The sequence below is a fragment of the Molossus molossus genome, unplaced genomic scaffold (assembly GCF_014108415.1).
Source record: "Molossus molossus isolate mMolMol1 unplaced genomic scaffold, mMolMol1.p scaffold_m16_p_3, whole genome shotgun sequence".
NCBI classification, from domain to species: Eukaryota; Metazoa; Chordata; class Mammalia; order Chiroptera; family Molossidae; genus Molossus; species Molossus molossus.
Window position 1 is genome coordinate 9021605 of NW_023425366.1, and position 6383 is coordinate 9027987.

General features: G+C 47.2%; 1 long non-coding RNA gene across 1 annotated transcript; it reads left to right on the forward strand.

Moving 5' to 3' along the window:
- The first annotated feature begins 280 nt into the window (after nucleotides 1-280).
- Nucleotides 281-4053, forward strand: LOC118642657. The gene is made up of 3 exons (XR_004961775.1): nucleotides 281-348; nucleotides 850-946; nucleotides 3883-4053. It is a non-coding gene; the product is annotated as an uncharacterized LOC118642657 (long non-coding RNA).
- Nucleotides 4054-6383: the final 2330 nt, after the last annotated feature.

Below are 6383 nucleotides of genomic sequence, written 5' to 3' on the forward strand. Positions count from 1 at the left end.
CACAGGGGGCTGCCCCTCCCTTTCCGGAGCGCATCTGGGCTCTGTCTGCCCAACCAGAACCCGCGCCTCGGGCTGAAGCCCATGGGCTCCCTTCGCAGAAAGCCTGGGCGGGGGTTCAGTCCGAGGCTGCGCAGTGCCGGGGGGCGGGGGGGGGGGCAGCCCGCCAGGAACCCTCTCTCCGACGGCTACAGTCAGGGGCCCAGGATGGAAAGCTCGCTCTCCAGGCCCCAGAGCCCGGCCATCTAGGGGTGACTGGGTGGCCGCCAGCCGTGTGCAGAAGTTCCCTCCGCAGATCCTGGCGCTCAGGAGCGGACGGAGGGAGAGCGCAGAGATGGCGCAGAGGAAAAGGTAAGAACGAAAAAGAGGGGAAAAGCCTAGTATGAAAAACAAAGACAGCTGGAGCAGGCGGAGGAGAGGGTCGGGTGCCCCTCGTGTGTCAACGAGAGGCCTGCGCTCAGCTGAAGCTTGAAGACTGGGAAGTGAGCCCCAGTCCCTCCGGTTCGGGGCCTCTGCCCTGGGCTCTGGGCAGGCGAGTCTGCAGGGCAAACCCCCTGAGAGCGGCGTGGGTCTCCTGGACATGAGCTCCACCGGTTTTCAAAGTTTTAGGGACTCCTCTCGCAGGTGCAGGTCTTAAAAGTGGGGGAGCCAACGTGGGTTTCAAACGCTTCGGTTCTCAGGGAGAAGCTCCTGGTTTTGTTTCCTCTTGACTGGCTCACTGCTCGGGGTGGGATTTATGGCGAGAACGTGTCCGCCCTCCCACCCACTTTGATGTGACCCTTCTGTCATTCACCCTACATTTGGACCAGACAGATTTTAGCTCTTTTTCAGAGGAATCGGTTCCATATTTAGTTGCAGATTCAGCGCGTCTGTGGGAAGAGGAGCCCAGCATAGTCCTATGTCACCATCTCGAGCCCCAAGACTCTCCATCTTAAAGGACGAATACAAGGTGGGTGAGTAAGGGGGCATCAGGGAAGCAGGTTTGCTTGTGGGCATCAGAACGAGCAAAGATGAGGACGGTTTGGATCTTCAAGTTAAACCACAGAACCTACCTGCATGTCCGCATGACCAACGGACACACAACAGTGCTAAGGGGGTGGACAGGAGGGTGTCTAGGCAGGAAAAGGAGAAACATCTGTAACAGAAATAAATTAATAAAAGCTGGAGGAAACAAGAGTAAATTGAAACGGGCTCATGAGTCGCTCTTGCAGAGACTGGCTGGCCTGTCTGCTGCAGGAAGGGTCGGTCACTGGGGAGTGTCCTGAAGAAAACCAAGCGATTCGATTGAACCTCAGAGAGTGACTTCCCGAGAGCCGCGTGCTCGCTGGAGAACTTGGAGCGAGGGCAGGGAGACCCCAGAGGCAGCACTTCAGTAGACGGGAAGGTCGGACAGACACAGAGTAACCCAAGGGCAACAGACAGAGGACAGTAACCAAATGTAAGCGTGTGGCTCTGTGCTGGCCCTGGACTGAGAAAGGAGCGACCGATGCAGCCAGCTGACGATGCAGATCCTGAGTGACAAAGCAGGGCAAGACAGAGAACACACAGGGTTTGGCATCTAATGGCATTTACAACTATAGATTACATTACTCAGAGTGGACTCTGGGGTGTACTGGCACTGGCGGTCGATGTAAGGGAGAGAGCTAGCTATCTAGTCAGCCTCTTCAAGAGTTGTCTATCTTCAGAGATCTGGCACTTCCAGAAAAAGCCAGCCCAGAATTTGTCAGAGGCTCTGCTTTTGAACAAATGAGCTTCCTGTTGAGTTTCATTCCCTTCCTCCTTGGCAGAAAAAGCAAACTGTAGTTTTTCGATGAAGAGCGAGCCGGTGAGGAAAGTTCATTGAGGATTCCTGTGGTTAATGACCCGGAGCATCGGAGGAATGCATCCAGTAACATGTAGCACAGGCTAACCGGTGGGAAGAAGAATAAGCAAAGGATAATGAATCAAAGAGAAGGGACTAGAGACATCTAGAAAGGATGGGGCGAAAGGAGCATAACATTAAAGAGATAGAAGGTGATTCACCATCATGCAGGTTCTACAGTTCTTGCTGATTCTTTTGTGCTATTTCTGCCCCCTCCCCCCATACTCAATGCAACTGGCCCTGTTTGGATCATATTGTCACTGACCTGGACTATTGCAAGACTCCCGGTTTGGTTCTCTGCTTTATGCTTTGCCACTGGCAAGCTTACCCCAGTTCATTTCCCACTCTGCTGCCAGTGATCTTTCTAAATTATCCATCCATTCCTTCCACAAACGAATCTGTGAAACACCTACTCTGAGCTAGGTGCTCCAGCAGGTGCTGATTAGTCAAGGATCAGCTGAGCAGACATGGCCTCCGCCTTCAGGGAGCTGAGAGTCCTTAATGGGCAGCTGCTGACAATGGTGAGGGCTTTGAAAGCAAAGTGTGAGGACGGGGAGAGCACCGCGCAGGGTCATGGTGTAGTTGGGAGCAGGAGAGGGGCAGGGTTCGAAAAGGATCCTTGAGAGAGTGATGTCTGCGGGTCACGTTAGAGATTCTGGTTACTGGCTAACAGCAGCGGGAAGCTGGCCAGGGCAAGTTGTTGCCAAGAGGAGGTCTGAGTTTGGTGAAGACCTTTCTGGCAGCGTAATGGAGACAAGTCTGAAGGGTGCTAATTGAATTTCTTCCTTCTCTCCTTTCAAAGGATCCCCCCAGGTTAGTTTATACTTCTGGATTCCAATCAGAATTACCCGGAGGCATGTTAAAAATTCAGAGTCCCAGGCTTCATCCCTGGGGATCTTGTTTTATTAGTTTTAGGGTGTGACTTGGAAATTAACATTTCTGTACAGTACCCCATGTTGACTGTCCAAGTAGAACTTGTGATAATGGAACATTTCTCTATCTGTACTGTCCAATATCCATAGCCCCGTGCAACTAGTGAGCACTTTAAATACGTCTTGTGCAACCAAGAAACTAAATTTTAATGACAGTTAATTTAAATGAATTAAATTTACATACCCACCTTTGGTGGGTGGTGAACTGGACAGTTCAGGTCTAGACTCTAGTCTGAGACACGTCCCATATGATGGCTTCTAATTCCCTGCTCAGGGTCTAGGCACAAGCTCCTCACATCAGGAGCCTGCTCCCCTAGTCACCACCTTCTCCCCACACGGTCACAAAGTCCATGGCTCTGTCCTCTAAGAGCAACCCCTTCAGGTCTGAATTAGATTATGACTCCTTCAATAGCAGAGACTGTCTATCCGCAACACCTCGAGGGCTGCCGGGATACAGCAATCTCTGTACATGCTTTTTGTATAAATAAATAAATGAGAAGTAAAGAGACAGCTACAGGCTGTGGGATCACTTAACTGAGTCAGGCAATAGGTAGATACTAATAATTCATAGATTTTTGTACAGTTTTGCTCTATGGAATTCCACAAGGCTGAACTCCGGAGAACTAAACTGTTGATGACCTTCGGTTGCTGACATAGTCAGTGTCCTGTCCCCAGTCTCTTTGCGGATCAGTCAGCTCTGCAATCTTCCAGTGGTAGCACGGTTTTGGGGGAAAAATTTTTGGAGCCAGATTATCTGGATGAAAACTTTGGCTCTGCCACTTGCTAGCTGTGTGATCTCAGAGCAAATGTTAACTTAACATTTCTTTTACTCAGTTCCATCATTTACAAAATGGGTTAACCATAGTATCTACATGTCAGTGTTGTTAATCAATTAATATCTGTAAAGGGCTTAGGACAATGTCTGGTGCATATTAAAGAATTAATTATTTGTTAAATAAGTTAAATGCAATTTTGGCCATTGGCTCCATTACATTTCTAGTTAGTGACCTTGTATACTGGTCAAAAGGGAAATTAGGAGAAAATCATAAGCAAGTAAATATACATTATTCATATTTGACCCCTGCCTTCCAGGCCCCACCCGGATGAAGGGGTGGCGTAGGACTGTGGACACCCAGACAAGCTCATGGCAAGCGCACTGCTCTATCCAAGGATCACCACCTGGACTGGAGAGAGTGAAGACGGGTGAGATGGAGCTCCGGGAAGGTAAAAAGGAAACAGCCACAGTTTAAACGAAATCTGGTGATTTTGATGTCAGAGGCAAACCTGGGAAGAGCTCATCCCCCTGTTCGAGCTCAGCCTGAAGTGGATTTCGGAAACAGAATTTGAGCTCCCTCCTCTCCTTTCTCAAAGAGCGAATATGGGCCAGTTGGTGTCTTCTTGTCTTAAATGATGACCCTCTGCTCGTGGCACCTTTCTTTGTCTTCTGGGGAGCAGCCTCTGCAGGCTCCGTTGGTGGGAGGGAGTCACGGGGCCCCGTCCACGTTAGGGGACAGATGGGTAGACGTGCATTCAGCACAGGCTAAGGAGCCACTGTCCTGGAGGACTGTGAATTTTGAGGGGACTGACACTGGACTGGACATGCCAGGCCAGCCACTCATTACTTTGACACCTGCACCCCAGGAGTTCCTCCTGCCTGAGCCTCCAGGACTCCTGACTTGGTTCTCTGGAATTCTGGCCTATTCAGAATTTCAGCTACTAGAAATACCTCCAGCAAATTCCATGTTCTGTTCACATTGGCAAAAGTTAGTTTCTGGTGTAAAGAATCCAAACTGGTGTGACTCCATATTTACTTAAGGCATAGTCTAAGAAATAAATGGTGAGCTTGGACATTTCCCCTCAACTCACTCTGCTTTTGAGCACTCTTTTTCTTGTTGTTTTGTTTTCTTAAATGCATACTTAATGTTTATTAAACTTGGATATTTTCTTTTAAACAATGAGTTTCATTTTTAGGAGGCTTTACAAATGGCCAAGCCTGACAAAATACGTAGTTTCATGATCAATTAGAGGAAAGTAAAGCAAAGCAGTGAGATAGTATCTTTCACCCGTCATGTGAGAGAAACTGAAGGTTCAGAATCATTGCTGGCAATAGAAATAAAGCCAGTGTTGTAAGAGGGCATGTTTGGCAGAGCTAGGAATCTGACAGACAGAAATGTACTTGAGCAGCAGCATTTAGAAATAAGCTAAATGGTCAGCCTGCAGTCCAGAGAGACCTGGGTTCAGTTCCTGCAAAGGGCACGTACCTCGGTTGCAGTTTGTCCCCGGCCCTGGTTGGGTCGTGCGTGCAGGAGGTGGACACTCAATGTGTCCCTTTCACATCAATATTTCTCTCTCTCTCTCTCTCTCTTCCTCTCTCTCCTTCCCACTCTCTCTGAACAAAAAAACGGAAAAATGTCCTCGGATGAGGATTAAAAAAAAAAAAAGAAATAAGCTAAATGTCCAACTACATCAAGCATGGAAGCATGGATGTACCATGCACAGTAGTGAATACACTTTTTGTTAACTCTGAAGTGGACAGGAAATTTCAAGCATGCAATATTGGGACTTATTCAGGTGAAGAGGAAACGCTAGACGTTTAGAAATATCGAGTAGGGAACAATGGACTAAGACAGGAAAGTTATGTTCAAAAGTCCATCTCTAGAACAAGGGTCAGCAAACTTCTTGTGAAAAGGCCAGATAGTAAATAATTTAAGCTTTGAGGGCCATCCAGTCTTTGTCAAAACGCTTCTACTCTGCCGTAATAGCACAAACGTGGCTATAGTCAATGTGTAAGCATGGCTCTGGGCCAATAAAACTTTATTTATAAATACAGGCAGCAGACAGGATTTGGCTTATGGTGGGGAAAATGTTTGATTCCCAAACCCAATTCCTAGACTTGCTAGAAATAGCTTACTTTAAGGGAAAGAAAAGGAGTCACTATCTGTTAAAGGACTGAGGTTGTGGTTTTCAAGCTATGTTCTTTGTAGCAGGACACAGAAGTACCTGAGGTGTTTGTTAATAGATGTGGATTATCGGGCTCCTTCTGGACCTTTGGAACATGAACCTCTGAATTCGCTGCTACTTTAATCAAGTTCCTAGAGTGATTCTTATGCAAATTAAGTTTAAGAACCACTGGCTTAGTCAATATTAAGTTTTAAAAATTATGTAATCTTCACAACAGCCTTATGCAATATAAACTATTAACCCCGATTTACTTACAGAGGCAAATAGAATTTCCCAGAGTCACAGACAGTAAAAGAAAGTGAGGTTTTAGGTCCACATCTGTTGCATCAAAGCCTGCACTTGCCCACATGCTGTGGGCAACAGCAGTGAAACAGAAAAGTATGGATTCCGTTGTTCTAGTACTTACCTAATTGTCACCGTCTGTGAACAGCTCTAAAATACTATTGAGGTTCAAGTTGAAAACGAAATATCTAAAGATCAAATATTTTTTTTTATTGTTGAAAGTATTACAGATGTTCCCCTTTTTTCCCTATCGACCCCCTCCTTCCGGCTCCCACCCCTCTCCTGCCTTCCCCAGCCTAGTGACCATATCAATTGGTTGTGTGTACATGCAGAGAAGTTCTTTGCTTTAT